We start from the raw sequence: 20,468 nt of genomic DNA on the forward strand, positions 1-20,468 counted from the left end.
TGGACTGGCTCGCGCCTGTGTCCAGCTCCATTGACACCGGGAGTCCATTTAATTCAACCTTCAGCATTATTGGGGGACACTTTGTGGTAAATGTGTGCACCCCATATACCTCTGCCTCCTCGGTCTGAGGCTCTGGTTTGTCGTGATCCGCTGTGGATCTGTCCTCCTCTGCAACATGGTGGTTTTCAGTATTAACAGGGTTTGCAACTCGCTTGCACATACGTTGGAGGTGTCCCATTGTTCCACAGCCCTTGCTAATGTACCCTTTGAAGTGGCATGAATGGAAACGATGATCACCCCCACAGCGCCAACAAGGTGTTAATGGCCTTGCATTCATGACCCTTGATGGTGGACTCAGACATCTGCGGATGTGCAGTTACAGGCATTTGGGGCCTGCCCTGTACGTTGCAATTTGAAAACATCATCACTTTGTTCACAGTATTTGTAGCAGCACTCATGTGCTTAGAGATTTGCTTCGTATTGTCACTGGTGGCAATGAATGCCTGGGCTATCGCTATGGCCTTACTCAAGGTTGGGATCTCTACAGTCAAAAGTTTGTGAAGTATCTCTTCATGGCCAATGCCAAATATGAAAAAGTCTCTGAGCATGTGCTCCAAATGTCCTTCAAATTCGCAATGTCCTGCAAGGTGTCTTAGCTCGGTGACATAACTCGCCACTTCCTGGCCTTCAGACCTTTTGTAGGTGTAGAACCGGTACCTCGCCATCAGAACGCTTTCCTTCGGGTTCAGATGCTCCCAGACCAGTGTGAAAAAAATCATCGTACAATTTCTCTGTGGGTTTCACTGGAGCAAGCAGATGTTTCATGAGGCCATACATTGGTGCCCCGCAGACAGTGAGAAGAATTGCCCTTTGTTTGGCAGCATTCGCTTCTCCTTCCAGCTCGTTGGCACGAAGTATTGGTCAAGTCACTCGACGAAGGTTTCCCAATCATCTCCCTCCGAGAATTTCTCCAGGATGACCACTGTTCTCTGCATCGTTGGGTTTGTCATCTGTATCTCGTCGCCAGTTGTTATATATGAATAAAGAGTCTGACTGGATACTGTGAGCTCAAAATAAAGTGTGACCTTAGTCTTTTATTGCAGGTCTCCAGAGTGCCTTTCCAGTCTGTGAGGCCTCCTTAAGTAGCTGTGCTCCCAAGGGTTTGTGAGATCCCTTGGGACTGCAGGGGATGAGCCCTCTGGTGGCTGTACAAGGTATATACAAGTTTACATACATAATAAGTTCATCTGCCATTAACGAGGGCATTGACTTAGGATGGCAGAGGTAAGGAGTCCCAAGGCCAGGAATTCCCTTGCTCCTGGTCTCATGAATCATCAGCTGGTCTGACCAGAAGCAATGGTGTACTGGTCTCATGGATGTTTAAAGCCATCCAGGCCTAGGTCATAGCCTGGAGCCCCAAAGAGGAGGTAATTTATTTATTTTTAAATGTTTTCATAATGGCCCTCTTGGCAAGACACAGTCCAGTGTTTCCAGGAATGGGCTTCCTGACTCCACACCCCAACTGTCCAGTCAGCAATGCTGCATTTTGTGGCCTCTTGGGACATATGGGAGCTTAAGATTGCTCATAGTGGCACAGGCACCTTCTGGCCTCATGGTAATTAGATCCCCTCTCCCTGACCCCACGTACTCCAACAGGGTCAGTGCTGGAGGGCACCAGCAGGTGTGATCCTGATATAAATTCCAAGATTGTGGTTCATGGAATTTCTGCTTCACAATTCCTAGTAGCCTATGGAGGGCATCCAATCCCTGATGGTGTTACATCTGTGTTACATCCCAGAAAATAACTATTAGCTGAAATTCTGCCACATGATATGAGCATATAAACTCATTAACATATTAATCTGAAATTTATTTTCTATTTTAATGGAGGTGTTAACTAATTCCTTTCAACTCAATTGTGAAATAATATTCTATAGAAAGGTTTCACCCTGTACATCTGATTCCTGGTCTTGAGCAGCTACCACAGTGAGCTGCATTACAGGTACAACGTCCCGAATCCGAAATTCCGAAAACTGGAATTGTCTGAAAACCCAACATTTTTATCAAAAACGCATTTCAGATTGAGTAGTCCGGAATCCGGAATCAGTGTCAGAAAAACAGACATTTTTGACAAAAGTACATTTCAGATTGAGTAGTCAGGCGTGTGATCGGTTCGAGCCTTGCCGAATGACCCGATCTAACCCACGTGTTCCCCTCGACCTGGCCCGACCCGACCTGACTCGTGCACTATGGTGTTTATCGAGATTTACAGGCATTGTGAATTTGTGTTATTTATTCTATTTCATGCTTTATGAGTACATTCCTTTTAATATTTTATACTTAAGTTTGGGTTGGTTGTGCTAAGCCATTTTAATGTCCGACCCGAAATCCGGAAAAATCCAAAAACCGGCACGGCCTCGGTCCCGAGGTTGCCGGATTCGGGACGTCTTACCTGTATTTATATGATTCTTTAGTCTCAGACTTTGTGACTATCTGCATTTTGATACTGTTAAAGCTTCCCACCCTTCGCCACTCCACGCTCCCCTCCTCCCCACCCCCGCTTCTTACCCCAGGACCACCAATATGGTTTGAGTCAGTTATAATACCTGTATAGTTTGATCAAACAATCTCACTATATCTTTTCATCTACAACTGCTGGTTTTGGCATGCACTGTTAGCTCCAAACCTGAGAATTCAGGATGTTATACAGGCTGTATAAATAGAGACAATCCAAGATTTATAGATAAAGAAAAACTGTAAACATTGAAAATTCAGCAGATCAGTCAGCATCTGAAAGAGAAAGATAGACTCGTGTTTTGGGTGAGACTTTTGTAAGTAAAGTTTTTTGAGTTGTTAATCAGACAATGACAGCATTAAAACTACAGTACATACCTTCCAGACTAAAATACAACAGCAGATATTTAACACAATCAGGGTTTTTTTACTTTTAAATATTATAAATGAAAATTTTTCCTGTATTCTCCTAAAGATCTTTCTGTGCCTGTCGGCAATTGTTTAATCCATGACTTTTATGGCCATGCAAGGATAATTGAGAGATTTTCCCCACATTTCAACTGTGACTACACTCCAAAGGTACTTCATTGGCTGTAAAGTGCTTTGTGATGTCCAGTGGTCATGGAAGGCACTATATAAATGTAAGTCTTTCTTTTTTTCTTTACCTACTCCGCAATATTTTGTTTCTTTAGGAATGCGCATAGCATAGGGATCCACCAGTTTTTCTAATCATATACACATATTGTCACACTGCACCATATCTATAGGATTTTGATGCTGAAGCTTATCTCTAGGTTTTGTTCCTTTTGCATGAATTTGGCCCAGTTTTATCCTTGACCTTGACTCTAAATGTTCCTCAATTTCTATGGGGGTGAAAATCGATAGTACTAAAAAACAGGAGTGGACATCGCAATGCCAGCCATGCCCGCATCCATTCAAAAAGCACAGGCAGCATATCAATTTGGTGCTGCCTGCTAATTACCATGATTGTAGCACACAGCCTAGCGACGAATGTGCTGCTGACAGGCTGTGCACTCAGCAGGGGACCAAAGTTCGTGTTGCTGGAGTGAGATTAGCGGTACTTAAAACTAGCCTGTTCCTCCTCAAGACAGTGTGCAGCTCTTAAAGCTGAGCTGCCTTCTTCACATAAAAAGTGCTAAATGTGCTCCAGCGCTAACACAAATGGCTCAACAGCCCAGGGAAAGGGCACCCAGGGTCTCGGACGCAGCATTCCCTCTTTGTGCATGGGGTCAACATTGGAAGAAAGGACCTCTACCCACAGGGGGCCAGGAGACGCTCCAGAAAGAAGAATGTGGGACAAGATCACCGAGGCAATCACTGCCAGCAGTGTTGACCCCAGGACCTGACTCCAGTGCCCAAAGAAATGTCATGACCTCAGCTGAGTGGTTAAGGTCAGTGAATGCATCTTCAAAATCTGTCCCCTACCAACTGCACCAATAGCCTCACACACAGCTCAAAGCATGATCCCAGTTCCCCATCACTCACCTACCAACAAACTGTACCAAACACTAGACACACCTCACATTCCTACCTTCACCTCACACCCCCTTGGAGGAGATGATGCTAGCCATTCTTGGCAGGGGCATGGCTGTGCCATGGCCAGCGGCAGGCAGAAAGAATACAAGATGCCGGTATCCTCATACATTATCCTCCTTCCCTCATCCCAGAATCTCTTCTGATTTACAAGCTGCATATGCTGTAAGCATGCACCTCTTTTGCTTTCCCGCCGTCCCCTTACCACAACCTTATCCTCGTGCCTTCCTCATTTCAGACACAAGAGAAATCCAACCTGTCCAGCTAGTGGTTGATGAAGAAGAGGGCGAGGAGAATGAAGAATGTCATATATTCAACTATCATTGTAACCCATGTATAAGCTGACCTAAGTTGTACACCTTGAGAACATTGACCACAAGGGGGTGAACTTATGGGAGACATTCCTAACCTGGACATTCAGGTATAAAAGGGGAAGCTCCACCCACCTTTTGATAGAGCACGCAACTTATTACGCTCCAACAAATTGTTAACGTTATATGACCTGTGTAAGAAACTTGTTCTAACGTGCGATGCGTCGTCCTATGAGGTCGGGTGTGTGTTGCAGCATGTGAATGCGAGTGGTCAGATACAGCCGGTAGCTTATGCCTCCAGAAGTCTGTCCCAGGCAGAAAGGGGCTATGGGATGGTAGAAAAGGAAGTGCTAGCATGTGTATATGCAGTAATAAAAAATGCACCAATACCTGTTTGGCAGGAAATTTGAGCTGGAGACAGGTCACAAACCCCCAACGTCCTTTTAGGTCGACAACAAGACCATAAATGCGAATGCATCGGCCCACATACAGAGGTGGGCACTTACGTTAGCTGCCTATGACTACACAATTCGGCACAGACCGGGCACTGAAAATTGCGCCGATGCACTCAGCAGGCTCCCACAAGCCACCACTGAGGGGGCAACTGAGCATGCTGCTGAGATGGTCATGGCTGTTGAAGCTTTCGAAAGCAAAGGCTCATCTGTGACAGCCTGTCAGATCAAAGTCTGGACAAATGAAGACCCGCTACTGTCTTTAGTTAAGAAATGTGTCCTGAATGGGGGCTGGGCAGCCACGTACAGGGCATGCCCTGAGGAATTTAAACCATTTCATAGGTGCAAGGATGAACTCTCGATTCAGGCCAATTGCCTACTGTGGGGAAACTGAGTAGTCATGCCCCAGAGGGGCAGAGAGGTGTTTATCAGAGAACTTCACAATGGGCATTGTCATGATGAAGGCAATTGCCAGGTCACACGTTAGGTGGCCAGGGATAGATGCAGACCTGGAACATTGTGTTCTCAGATGCAACACGTGTGCTCAGTTGGGCAACACACTCAGGGAAGCCCCCCTTAGCCCCTGGCCCACCAAGTTATGGTCACGCATCCATGTTGACTACGCAGGTCCTTTCATGGGAAAAATGTTTTTGGTTGTAGTAGACGCCTACTCCAAATGGATTGAGTGTGCCATTTTAAATTCTAGCACATCCTCTGCCACAGTAGAAAGTCTACGGGCAATGTTCGCCGCCCATGGTCTACCGGATGTCTTGGTCAGCGACAATGGCCCGTGCTTCACAAGCACTGAATTCCAGGACTTCATGGCAGGCAATGGAATCAACTATGTCGAACAGCAGCGTTCAAGCCGGCCTCAAACAGCCAGGTGGAACGAGCAGTGCAGGTAATCAAATAGGGGATGCTCAGAATCCAAGGGGGTTCCCTGCAAAGCCGCTTATCACGCCTCCTGTTGGCCAATAGATCCCGACCACACTCGCTCACAAGGGTTCCATCCGCAGAGCTGCTAATGAAAAGGATGCTCAAAACCAGGTTATCCCTTATACACCCTACTATGAAAGAAATTGTTGAGAGCAGGAGTCAGTCACAATGTGACTACCATGACAGGAATGCGAGGGCGTGATGTATTGATGTCAATGACCCTGTTTTTGTCCTTAATTATGCTGCAGGGCCAAAATGGCTTGCAAGCACTGTGATTGCCAAAGAGGGGAATACAGTTTTGGTAGTTAAACTTACCAATGGACAAATCTGCCGCAAACACGTGGATCAAACTAAAAGGAGGTTCAGCAACCCCATAGAAGAAGCAGAGGAAGAACACGACATAGAGTTTACTCCACCACAGGTGACCGAACACCGGAACCAACTGGAAGAGAGCCCAGTCACTGTGGGCAGTCCGGACAGGCCTGAGGCACCGCAAACAGCAGACACTCAGGCCAGCGCCCAACAACTGGAGCCCCAACTCAGGCGTTCTAGAGAGACTTAACCTGTGATCCCAATAAGACTTTGGGGGGGGAGGTGATGTCATGTATTCAACTATCATTGTAACCCATATATAAGCTGACCTAAGTTCTACAACTTGAGAACATTGACCACAAGGGGCGAACTTGTGGGAGACACTCCTAACCTGGACTTTCAGGTATAAAAGGGAAGCTCCACCCACCTTCATCACTTGGGGTCTTGGTAATAAAGGTAACTGGTCACAGAGTGACCTTCTCTCAAGTATGGGCCTCGTGTGCATTTATACTGTATAGTAAGGACATATCAAAGAAGAAGAAACACTGTTACTCGATTCCACATTCCCAGCCACCAACTCTCGAGGTCATCCTGCAAGGCCATCTGCAGTGCTTTGTGGTGGCTTTTATTTCAGCATTGTGGCCAAGATGATGCTGTGATTGACAGTAACAGAGGGAAGGTAAGGTGTGGGACAAAGGTTGAAAGGGGAATTGGGGCTGCATTCAAATGTACTGCAGGTGATGATTTGATCCCGGATATCCTGGTCAGAAAGGGGCTGTCTGGTTTACCTCCTTCCTTCCGCTTCCTCCTCTTCTAATTCCTCTTCCATTTGCGAGCAACTTATCCCCTTTGCTGCCTCTGCTCCATTTCCATGTGATGCTGCAGCCCAAGAGGGACTGCAACTGAAGCCCCCAGGACTGTGAGCAAGTGGTGTTCTCAAAGATCTTCTTTTACGAGTCAAAACCTTGCAAACGTCCAGCAGCACTGCCTGCACACTTTAACAACCTTTTTTATGTATTGCCCCAAGACATTAATTCAATAAAATGTAATATACAAAAATCTAAACTTACCCGAAAGTTGTGTGTGTTCCGTTAAAAGCGCTGGCAGCATCTCTGGTGTACTGCTGCACATATGTTCTCCCATGTGTGGTTTGGAGAGGGCCATATTAAGGGCGGCAGCGTCCAAAATCAATTCAGGTGTGGCACGCCGTTTGATGTCTCAGCCTGGATCATTTTAAAATGTGCGACAAACACAGGCAATGGCCACGCTGCCAACCTGCCCAAAATGACGGCCACCGCATTCCACGCTGGAATTGGGTAGAAGTGAAGTGGCCGCCATTTTTTTCTGCCAAACTGGCCTTAACGGCCGATGCTAAAGGTTCCAGTTTCGTGACTTTTGTGTCTTATATCACATGAGGGGGCCATAATACCCTTGGCAAGAGGATTCTGGCACACTATTCCTACCCTACCCCATTAATCTTTAGTAGAAACCACTAGCAATCTGGCCATAACGTACACCAAATTAGGATAAGAAGACGTTATAAGAATCTTGATGGAAAGAAAAAAAATTGCAACATAGGAAATCTGAAACACAAATAGAAAATCTTGGAAAATACACAGCAGATCCATCAGCATCTTGAAAAAAGACAGTTTAACATTGCGAACCTAGACCTTTCATCAGATCTCCAGCTGCTGTGTATTTCCAGCCTTTTCTGTTGTATTCTCTTTAAAGGCCTTTGAACATGTTGTTTCTGTGTGTTCTATCTTTCACACTCTTAGGGGGGTAATTTTAACTTTGGACGATGGAAGTCAATGGAAGGGAAAATCAGGCGAGGTATATAATGGGGTTAATTTGATTTTACACCATTGCCCAAAGTTAAAATTCCCCCCTCGGTGTGTAAAGCTTTTTAAATCATTTATTTTTACTCTGTGGTATGTGAATCAGATACTTAGCTCATGTAGGCTGTAATAATACACAGTTCACCTTTTTAACTCCCAGCCATCCTTCTTTCCAAAGAGATGTGTAGCTCTATCAAGACTATTGATTATGCCCAGGGAATTTTCTTTTTAAAATTACAAATAGGTCATCCTTCTCCCCACAAAATAGCAAGAGTGTTGAATGGTCAGGAAGTAGGGTAAAAAGAAAACATGAGTGGAAAAAGGATTTGAAGGATAGCAAATTCAAGAATTGTTCTTTTATAAATCAACTCACATTCAGAAACACACCTAAGCTGGCAATTGTACAAATATTTAAATAAACTGTAATTTAGGACTTAAAATGAATGGTCTTACCAAATGGGAGCCAAATATTTGTCTTTTGAAGTTCATGTTTTTGAAATATCTTGTGGTTAGGTATTAAGGCTTCTTCTAGTATTGAACATTTTAATAACTCCGTAAGATTAGACTAGTTATGGATGCCTGTAGGCAGATTCTTTGCCTTTTAAATCATGCAGTGGATAATATTCATCAAGTTCATTCCTTGCTTTAGGGTAATCATTGCTTACTGTTCAGAACGGTCAGAATTTTAGAAAATGGGCTGGAGCCCATCATTAATTTGGCTTGTGTTTTTCTGTGCATAAGAATTTGTTTACCATTCCCAGAGAAGTTGCATAGCCTGTGTAAATGGTTGCTCATAGATGCCCAGTTATCCCAACAAAAGAAGTAACATACTCGAGGATACATTGTTTGCCTGATTTATTTCTAGTAACTGTTAAGTTGATTTTTGTTAAATCATTCTGATTCGTTTGCGGTGGATAATGAGAATTTTCTGGTGAATTACTGCCCGAATCGATGGAGCAGGGAATAGAGGGAAATTGCCCCCTTTTCTTTTGAAAAAACATTGCGGCGGTGTTTGAGGCGGCAGAGGGGCGGACGGAAGTCGAGAGCGGGGCGGAAGGTGGGTGGTGTCATTAGCGCCGCGCTAAGCAGGTCAGCGTGACGTGGACGTGCCGCGTCATGCTGATGCTGAGCAATATCTCTCCCCTTCACTTAAAGGGGAGGAACATTGCGAGGCCTATTTGGCGCCCATTGGGCCACCAGGGAGGGCTTCGGCCAGGCCAGCGGCCCGGCACCTAAGAGGGAGTGCTGGGCTGCCTACCGAACCTGTGGCCGCCATTGTCGGGCCGACTACAGTCGGACAACAATTAAAATAAAATGGTGGCTGCCCAGCCACTGGCAGCTTCCCGCCGCGTGATTGACTGTTTGAGGGCAATGTCGCTTCCGGGATGGGGACCAGGCAGTGCATGCTCTATTGACGTCATTAGCACCGTTCGCACAGGAGCAGGGCGGATACTTACTCTGCCGCAAATAATCACGAGGGCAATATTCTGATCGTCGCCCCATTGAGGCGGTAACTGCTCTTAAAAAAAGGGGCAATTTTGGCCCCAAATGGTTTAAGGCTTTGCAATGGAATTAACTTACAGAGAATATTTTTGAGTTCTCCTATAAAGAATGGCCATCACAATGTATTGACAAGTAAGTTTTTCTCTAGAGGTGTACAGATATTACACCTGCTGCATGTGCAGCTACTATTTCCATATTCAGTGTAAATAGTGAGAGAAAAATCGTGTCAAACCGCATAATCATTGCCGGTCAAAACAATTGACGTTTTTTTAATAGAATTTTGGAATTTCAGTTCTCCTAGACAAGAAGGTTGTGCCTTCCTAATTTAATTGAATTTCTTTTTGAATACATCACTAGATTGGAGGATGAAGGTATTCCAGTAGACATTTACTATCTATTCAGCATAGCATCTTGTGGAATTAGTGGGAAGCTTCTACAGTGGATCAAGAACTGCTGCTTGCCTTTCGGCACAAAGTTGTTAGCAATGGCAAAAGCAAAATACTGTGGATGCTGGAAATCTGAAATAAAAACAGAAAATGTTGGAAATACTGAGCAGGTCAGACAGCATCTGTGGAGAGAGAAACAGAGTTAACGTTTCAGGTCGATGATGCATCGTCGATGATGCAAGACAAAAGGAGATGTAATGGGACAAGTTTCTTCTCGACTCATCTTTTCTTTCTTAACTTGTCTCACCTCCTTTTGCCTTGCACCATCATCTATTTTATTTCTTAATCTTTCTGCCTTCCACCCTATCATAGACCTTTCCTTTTGTTCTTTCCTCCCTTCCCCCTTTCCCAGCTCCTACACTTGCTTAAAAACTTGTTACATCTCTACCGTTTTCCAGTTCTGACGAAGGGTCATCGACCTAAAACGTTCACTCTGTTTCTCTCTCCACAAATGCTGCCTGACCTGCTGGGTATTTCCAGCCTTTTCTGTTTTTATTTACTGTTTTCAATGGCTATGGATCTACTTGGAGACCGATTACTAGTGGTGCATACAGGGATCGCTCTTAGGGCCTTTGCTCTTTAGTATCTATCTTAATGTCCTAGATGAAGGTGTTGGGGGAATGATCCGCAGGTTTGCAGACAATACAAAGATTTATGCAAGTGTTAGGACTGTGGAAGAGACTACACAACTGCAGGAAGATCTTGATGTGTTGGAGGAATAGGCTCACATTTGGCAAATGGTATTGAAGTTAGACAAGTGCAGTGCGGGCAAGACCAAGGCTAAGCACATTTACACCTGACAGGAACAGAACTGAAGCCAGTGGTGATAGAAAAAGATTTTGGTATCATAGTGTATAATTCTCTAAAGGTTCATGACCAATACAGAGAAGTTTCGAATAATGTGTCCAGTTTTGGTGCCCTAACACATGGTGAGTAAAATTGAGATTTTGGAAAAGGTTCAGATGAGAGTCACAAGATTTCCAGTTTAAAACATCTTAGCTATCCAGATAGACATAAAGAGCTGGCTCTATATATTTTAGAGAAGCTTAGACCCATGGGAGATTTGATTGAGATCTACTAAATAATGAAAGAACAAAATTGTCTTAACTCTTACAGTTGTTTGCATTGAGCTTCAATGAACAGTGGAGGAGTCCGAGGATGGAGATATCAGAGTGGGAGTGGAGTGGAGAATTAAAGTGACAGGCGACTGGAAGCTCAGGATCACACTTACGGACTGAAGGGAGGTGTTCAGCAAAGTGGTCACCCAATCTACGCTTGGTCTCTCCAATATAGAGACAGCCACATCGTGGCCAGCGAATACAGTATACTAAATTGAAAGAAGTACAAGTAAATCGCTGCTTCGTCTGGAAGGAGTATTTGGGGCCCTGGGTAGTGGGAAAGGAGGAGGCAAAAGGGAAGGTGTTGCAATTCCTGCATTGCACGAGAAAGTGCCGTGGGAAAGGGAGGGGCTCCTGGGGGTGACTGCGGAATGGACCAGGGTGTCATGGAGGGAGCAGTGAGAGGGGAGGGGAAGATGAGATTGGTGGTAGGATCACGCTGGAGGTGGCGGAAATGGCGGAGGATGGTCCGTTGAATGTGGAGGCTGGTGGGGTGAAAGGTGAGGACAAAGGGAATCCTGTCATGGTTCTGAGAGGGAGGGGAAGGGGTGAGAGTAGACATGCTGGAAATAGAACCGACACGGTCGAGGGCCATGTTAATCACGGTGGACGGGAATCCTCGGTTGAGGAAAAGGAAAGACATGTCAAAGGCACTAGTGTGAAGATGTTAGATGGTCGGTGTTTTTTGTTTCCCCAGAGAATAGTAGACCTGTGGAACAGGCTGCCGGCTTGTGTGGTGGGTGCTGATACACTGTGTACCTTCAAGAACGAGCTGGACCGGTTCCTGGAAGGGGTGCAGATCGCATCATACAAGAGGTAGGTGCAAATTGATATTTCATACTCAAAGTGGTCTTCTGGACTAGTTTTGATCACCTAGAGGAATCGCAAAATAATTTTCCTTTCTTTTTTTTGCATAATTAGGCTTGAGTTTAGTTCTGGGTTTATCTCTCCCAGAGGATTATGAGACACCTAAGGGAAAGGAGACTCTTGACCTGATGCATAAGACATGACAACTGTAAGGGATAGGCAACATGGACCAGCTGGCCCTTTCCTGTCTGACATTGCTGTATGTTTGTATATATCTTTAAAAAATAAATGACTTACTAGAAAGACAGTGTACCAGAACTTCGCGTGCTTTGTAAAAAGCCTTTGATTGTAGATATGACAAAAATGTGTAAAAATAAAACGTGGAAGGTGGCTCAACCATGGCTAACAAGGGAAATTAGGGATATTGCTAAAACCAAGGAAGAGGCATATACATTGGCCAGAAATAGCAGCAAACCTGAGGACTGGGAGAAATTTTGAATTCAGCAGAGGAGGACAACAGGTTTAATTCGGAGGGGAAAAATAGAATAGGAGGGGAAGCTTGCAGGGAGCATAAAAACTGACTGCAAAAGCATCTATAGATAAGTGAAGAGAAAAAGATTAGTGAAGACAAATGCAGGTCCCTTGCAGTCAGAATTAGGTGAATTTATAATGGGGAACAAAGAAATGGCAGAACAATTGAACAAATACTTTGGTTCTGTCTTCACTAAGGAAGACACAAATAACCTTCCGGAAATACGAGGGAACCGAGGGTCTAGCAAGAAGGAGGAACTGAAGGAAATCCTTATTAGTCAGGAAATTGTGTAAGGAAAATTGATGGGATTGAAAGACGATAAATCTCCAGAGCCTGATAGTCTGCATCCCAGAGTACTTAAGGAAGTGGCCCGAGAAATAGTGGATGCATTGGTGAACATTTTCCAACATTTTATATACTCTCGATCAGTTCCTATGGATTGGAGGTTTAGCTAATGTAACCCCACTTTTTAAAAAAGGAGGGAGAGAGAAAACAGGGAATTATAGCCTGATATCGGTAATGGGAAAAATGTTGGACTCAGTTATTAAAGATGTAATAACAGCGCATTTAGAAAGCAGTGAAAGGATTGGTCCAAGTCAGCATGGATTTATGAACGGGAAATCATGCTTGACAAATCTTCTAGAATTTTTTGAGGATGTAACTAGTAGTGGGGACAAGGGAGAACCAGTGGATGTGGTGTATTTGCACTTTCAAAAGGCTTTTGACAAGGTCCCACACAAGAGATTAGTGTGCAAAATTAAAGCACATGGTATTGGGGGTAATGTATTGACATGGATAGAGAACTGGTTGTCAGACAGGAAGCAAAGAGTAGGAATAAACGGGTCCTTTTCAGAATGGCAGGCAGTGACTAGAGGGGTACCGCAAGGTTCAGTGCTGGGACCCCAGCTATTTACAATATACATTAATGATTTGGACGAAGGAATTGAATGTAATATCTCCAAGTTTGCAGATGACACTAAGCTGGGTGGCACTGTGAGCTGTGAGGAGGATGCTAAGAGGCTGCAGGGTGACTTGGACAGGTTAGGTGAGCGGGCAAATGCATGGCAGATGCAGTATAATGTAGATAAATGTGAGGTTATCCACTTTGGTGGCAAAAACAGGAAGGCAGATTATTATCTGAATGGTGACAGATTAGGAAAAGGGGAGGTGCAACGAGACCTTGGTGTCATAGTACATCAGTCATTGAAAGTTGGCATGCAGGTACAGCAAGCAGTGAAGAAGACAAATGGCATGTTGGCCTTCATAGTGAGAGGACTTGAGTATAGGAGCAGAAGGTCTTACTGCACAGAGCCTTGGTGAGGCCACACCTTGAATATTGTGTACAGTTTTGGTCTCCTAATCTGAGGAAGGACATTCTTATTATTGAGGGAGGGCAGCGAAGGTTCACCAGACTGATTCCCGGGATGGCAGGACTGACATATGAAGAAAGACTGGATCGACTAGGCTTATATTCACTGAAATTTAGAAGAATGGAAGGGGATCTCATGGAAACTTATAAAATTCTGACGGGATCGGACAGGTTAGGTGCAGGAAGAATGTTCCCGATGTTGGGGAAGTCCAGAACCAGGGGTCACAGTCTAAGGATAAGGGGTAAGCTATTTAGGACCGAGATGAGGAGAAACTTCTTCATTCAGAGAATTCTCTACCACAGAAAGTTGTTGAGGCCAGTTCGTTACATATATTCAAAAGGGAGTTAGATGTGACCCTTACGGCTAAAAGGATCAAGGAGTATGGAGAGAAAGCAGGAATGGGGTACTGAAGTTGTATGATCAACCATGATCATGTTGAATTGTGGTGCAGTTTCGAAGAGCCGAATGGCCTACTCCTGCGCCTATTTTCTATGTTTCTATGTAAGACATTTGCATAAGATTTTCTGCATAGAAACATAGAAAATAGGTGCAGGAGTAGGCCATTCGGCCCTTCGAGCCTGCACCACCATTCAACATGATCATAGCTGATCATTCACCTCAGTACCCCTTTCCTGCTTTCTCTCCATACCCCTTGATCCCTTTAGCTGTCAGGGCCATATCTAACTCGCTCTTGAATATATCTAATGAACTGGCATCAACAGTTGGCACCTGTGGCACCCCACTAGTCACTGCCTGCCATTCTGAAAAGGATCCGTTTATCCCAACTCTCTGCTTCCTGTCTGCCAACGTTCTCTATCCACGCCAATACATTACCCCCAATACCATGTGCTTTAATTTTGCACACCAATCTCTTGTGTGGGACCTTGTCAAAAGCCTTTTGAAAGTGCAAATACACCACATCCACGGGTTTCCCTTGTCCACTCTACTAGTTACATCCTCAAAAAATTCAAGAAGATTCATCAAGCACGATTTCACTTTCATAAATCCATGTTGACTTGGACCGATCCTGTCACTGCTTTCCAAATGCGCTGCTATTTCATCTTTAATAATTGATTTCAACATTTCCCCCATTACTGATGTCAGGCTAACTGGTCTATAATTACCTGCTTTCTCTCTCCCTCCTTTTTTAAACAGTGGTGTTACATTAGCTACCCTCCAGTCCATAGGAACTGATCCAGAGTCGATAGACTGTTGGAAAATGATCACCGATGCATCCACTATTTCTAGGGCCACTTGCTTAAGTACACTGGGATGCAGACTATCAGGCCCCGGGGATTTATCGGCCTTCAATCTCATCAATTTTCCCAACACAGTTTCATGCCTAATAAGGATTTCCTTCAGTTCCTCCTTTTCACTAGACCCTCAGTCCACTAGTATTTCCGGAAGGTTATTTGTGTCTTCCTTCGTGATGAAAGAACCAAAGTATTTGTTCAACTGGTCTACCATTTCTTTGTTCCCCATTATAAATTCACCTGAATCTGACTGCAACGGACCTACATTTGTCTTCACTAATCGTTTTCTCTTCACATATCTATAGAAGCTTTTGCAGTCAGTTTTTATGTTCCCAGCAAGCTTCCTCTCATACTCTATTTTCCCCCTCCTAATTAAAGCCTTTTTCCTCCTCTGCTGAATTCTAAATTTCTCCCAGTCCTCAGGTTTGCTGCTTTTTCTGGCCAATTTATATGCTCCTTCCTTGGATTTAACACTATCTTTACTTTCCCTTGTTAGCCACGGTTGAGCCACATTCCCTGTTTTATTTTTACTCCAGACAGGGATGCTCAATTGTTGAAGTTCATCCAAGTGATCTTTAAATGTTAGCCATTGCCAACCGCCGTCAACCCTTTAAGTATCATTTGCCAGTCTATTCTAGCCAATTCACGTCTCATACCATCGAAGTTATCTTTCCTTAAGTTCAGGACCCTAGTCTCTGAATTAACTGTGTCACTCTCCATCTGAATAAAGAATTCTACCATATTATGGTCACTCTTCCCCAAGAGGCCTCGCACAACAAGATTGCTAATTAGTCCTTTCTCATTACACAACACCCAGTCTAGAATGGCCAGCCCTCTAGTTGGTTCCTCGACATATTGGTCTAGAAAACCATCCCTAATACACTCCAGGAAATCCTCCTCCACCGTATTGCTACCAGTTTGGTTAGCCCAATCTATATGTAGATTAAAGTCGCCCATGGTAACTGCTGTACCTTTATTGCACGGATTCCTAATTTCTTATTTGATGCTGTCCCCAAGCTCACTACTACTGTTTGGTGCTCTGTACACAACTCCCCCTAACATTTTCTGCCCTTTGGTATTCCGCAGCTCCACCCATACAGATTCCACATCATCCAAGCTAATGTCCTTCCTTACGATTGCGTTAATTTCCTCTTTAATCAGCATCGCTACCCCACCTCCTTTTCCTTTCTGTCTATCCTTCCTGAATGTTGAATACCTTGGATGTTGAGTTCCCAGCGTTGGTCACCCTGGAGCCATATCTCCGTGATGCCAATTATATCATATTCATTAATTGCTGCCTGTGCAGTTAATTCGTCCACCTTATTACGAATACTCCTCGCATTGAGGCACAGAGCCTTCAGGCTTGTCTTTTTAAGACACTTTGCCCCTTTAGAATTTTGCTGTAATGTGGCCCTTTTTGCTTTTTGCCTTGGGTTTCTCTGGCCTCCGCTTTTACTTTTCTTCTTTCTATCTTTTGCTTCTGCCCCCATTCTACTTCCCTCTCTCTCCCTGCATCGGTTCCCATCCCCCTGCCATATTAGTTTAACCCCTCCCCAACAGCACCAGTAAACATTCCCCCTTGGACATTGGTTCCAGTCCTGCCCAGGTGCAGACCGTCCGGTTTGTACAAGTCCCACCTCCTCCAGAACCGGTTCCAATGTCCCAGGAATTGGATCCCTCCCTTCTGAACCACTCTTCAAGCCACGTATTCATCTGAACTATCCTGCAATTCCTGCTCTGACTAGCACGTGGTACTGGTAACAATCCTGAGCTTACTACCTTTGAGGTCCTACTTTTTAATTTAACTCCTAGCTCCCTAAATTCAGCTTGGAGGACCTCATCCCGTTTTTTTACCTATATCGTTGGTACCTATGTGCACCACGACAACTGGCTGTTCACTCTCCCCTTCCAAAATGTCCTGCAGCCGCGCCGAGACATCCTTGACCCTTGCACCAGGGAGGCAACATATCATCCTGAAGTCTCGATTGCGGCCGCAGAAATGTCTATCTATTCCCCTTACAATAGAATCCCCTACCACTATAGCTCTCCCACTCTTTTTCCTGCCCTCCTGTGCAGCAGAGCCACCCATGGTGCCATGAACTTGGCTGCTGCTGCCCTCCCCCAATGAGTCATCCCCCCCAACAGCATCCAAAATGGTGTATCTGTTTCAGAGGGGGATGACCGCAGTGGACCCCTGCACTAACTTTCTTCCACTGCTCTTCCTGTTGGTCACCTGAGGAGACAGAGGTACATGGGATGCACACATTCACCACGAATTGTCCCCCGATAATGCTGAATGTTGAACTAAATGCGTTGAGTCGGGAGGTGGAACGGGACGTCGAGGAGGCCTATAAAAGGCCCAACAGTCGTCGGGAGGCTAGCTGTGAGTCAGGAAGCGGAGCGGAATGTCGAGGAGGCCTATAAAAAGCCCAACAGTCGTCGGGAGGCTAGTGGTGAGTGCACTTTGATGCCTGAGCATGCTCGTCTATGTATAGCTTTCTGGTAGCTGTATTGTAGTTGTTAATATGACAATTGATCTTTTTTGAAAGAGAACTGTATCCATCATGTTTATTCATGACAGTAGTGCTGGAAAGAAGTATAGTATTGTATATCATACAATGGATATCCTTAATTTTGTATTGGAAAATATTAGAGCAACCAAGGTATCTGTCAGGAATGAAAAGAAAGCAGCAGAATGTAAAGAGAAATCAGGGATGTTTAAATGAAAAGGAAACAATGTCAATGCTGGAAATCCATAATAAATATAGGAAACACACTGCTGGTCAGTCAACATATGTGAAGAGAAAGGGCAGTTAGGCATTTGGTCAGGTAACCTGCATTCTGTTTACAAATCAGGCATGCTGCCTGACCTGCTGTGTATTTTCAAAATTTTTTGTTCTTATTTCACATTTTCATTTTTTCCCCCTTTCTATTTGAGGCAGCTGATGTCTGATTAAATCATTTCAAGTGACTTGTCTCCATCGGGTCAGAAAGAGTACAAGGCAGACAGATGTGGTTATATGCATCTGTATGTAAATCAGTAGACTTTTCTTTTAAATAAATAACCTAATTTGTAGAAAATTAAATACATCTGCTTCACTCTTCAAATGCCAGAAGATCAGATTATGTCCAAAGTAGATTAGATAAATGTCTTCATATGGACAGTATACTTCAGCAGGAAAGACCAGATTTTGCATGAGTAGAGCTCTACCAGATTAAAGGCTCTATTAAAGTTGTACAAATTGTACTTTTCCCCACAAAACTAAAGCACTTTCCAAGCTGCTCCAATAATGGGAGTTCTGCTCAAGTGTACCAGAGGTATGACTGCTGATAACAAGCAGATTTTATAAAAAACATAAAATATGTTGTGTAACTCTGAGTCCATAAAAGGATAAGGATATGAGGATTAATGTGGTCAAAGGGGACATATAGTTAATTAAGTTAACTACATGCTCCCAAGTTAATTAACCACTACATTAATTTCAGGGTCAGAAAAAGAAATCATATAATTACCATTTCTGAACTAAACCTATTACAGTGGAATCTTGTTACCACCAGACTCAACTATTTCAATGCTCTCCTTGCTGGCCTTTTATCTTCCACCCTGTGTAAACTTGTGCTCAACCAAATTCTGTTACCCATCTCTTAACTTGCACCAAGTCCCGTTAATCACCGGCGTACAATGGCACCCTGTCCAGCAAAGCTTCAAATTAAAAATTTTCATCCTTGTGTTCAACTCACTCCAAGGCCTTGCCCCTCTCTATTGCTGTAACCTCGTCCAGCCAGACACCCCTCCAAGACCTTTGCGTTCCTCCAATTCTAGCCTCTAGCATATCCCCGATTTCCTTCATCCCACCATTGGCGACCATGCCTTCAGCTTATGCCATCATGCCTAGGCCCCAAGTTCTGGAAGTCACTCCCTAAACCACTTTGCCTCTCTACTTCTCTCCTTCCTTTAAGACACTCCTTAAAATCTACTTCTCAGTTGTCCTAATATCTCTTTCCATGGCTTGGTGTAAAATTTTGTTAGATTACGCTTCTATGAAGGGCCTTAGTACCTTTTACTACGTTAACCATGCTATATAAATACAATAAAAACAGAAAATGCTGGAAATCTCAGCAAGTCAGGCAGCATCTGTAGAGAGGAAGCAGAGTTAACGTTTTGAGTCCTAACTCACTCTATCTCTAAGCTGTCCTGGTCCGCAATTCCATTTCATCCGTTGCCTCCTTCCTTTCAGGTGTCAAGAATCGTAAACTTCAACAACTCCTGGACACCAACGTCCCTTCGGAACCTTCTACCCCCACACTTCCGTCTGATCCCATCCCTTCTTCCAATCTTAACCCCTGCCGTGTTTTCACTATCCCCTCTGACCTTTCTCTCTCTGACCCCAAACGATCAGTCCTCAACAAAGGTCTGAGCTTCATCTACCTGGACCCCTCCCCTCTGGCATCTTACCCTCTCTAGACCTTTTCATTGCAAACTACCGATAGGACATCGGCCATCTCAATTTCTCGGCTCCCCTCACTCACTCCAATCTACCTCCCTCTGAACTTACAGCACTCCGCTTGCTCAGATCCAACCCCAACCTCGTTATCAAACCTGCTGTTGTTGTTTGGAGAACCAACCTCTACCTTGCAGAGGCTGATTGCCAACTCTCTGACACCTCTTCCTACCTACCCCTGAATCATGACCCCACTACTGAATATCAAGCCATAATTTCCCACACCGTCACTGACCTCATCTCCTCTGGAGATCTTCCCTCCACAGCCACCAACCTCATTGTTCCCCAACCCCGCACAGCCCGCTTCTACCTCCTTCTCAAGATCCACAAACAGACCTGCCCCAGTAGACCCATCATTTCAGCCTGTTCTTGTCCCACAGGACTTGTTTCTTCCTATCTCGACTCTATTTTTTCTCCCGTTGTCCACTCTCTTCCCACCTACATCCATGACTCCTTCAACACCCTCCATCACTTTAACAGTTCCCAGTTTCCCGGCCCCAACCGTCTTCTTTTCAACATGGACGTCCATCCCCCACCAGGATGGCCTGAAGGTGCTCCGCTTCTTCCTCGAGCGGCGGCCCAACCAGTCCCCATCCATCATGCCTTCCTCTGCCTGGCTAAACTTGTTCTCACATTGAACAACTTCTCCTTTAACTTCAATCACTTCCTCCAAATTAAAAGGTGTTGCTATGGGAACACACATGGGTCCTAGCGATGCCTGCCTTTTTGTGGGATATGTGGAACATTCTTTGTTCCAGTCCTACTCGGGTCCCCTCTCTCACCTCTTTTTCTGGTACATTGATGACTGTATTGATGCTGATTCCTGAACTTGAAAATTTAATTCACTTTGCATCCAATTTTCACCCTTCCCTCATCTTCACATGGTCCATCTCTAACTCTTCCCTTCCCTTCCTTGACTTCTCCGTTTCCATCTCTGGGGGAGACTTTCGACCAGTATTCTCTATAAGCCCACTTCCTCCCACCCTGCTTTCTGTAAGGACTCCATTCCATTTTCCCAGT

The sequence above is a fragment of the Pristiophorus japonicus genome, chromosome 1, assembly GCF_044704955.1.
Source record: "Pristiophorus japonicus isolate sPriJap1 chromosome 1, sPriJap1.hap1, whole genome shotgun sequence".
Taxonomy (NCBI): Eukaryota; Metazoa; Chordata; class Chondrichthyes; family Pristiophoridae; genus Pristiophorus; species Pristiophorus japonicus.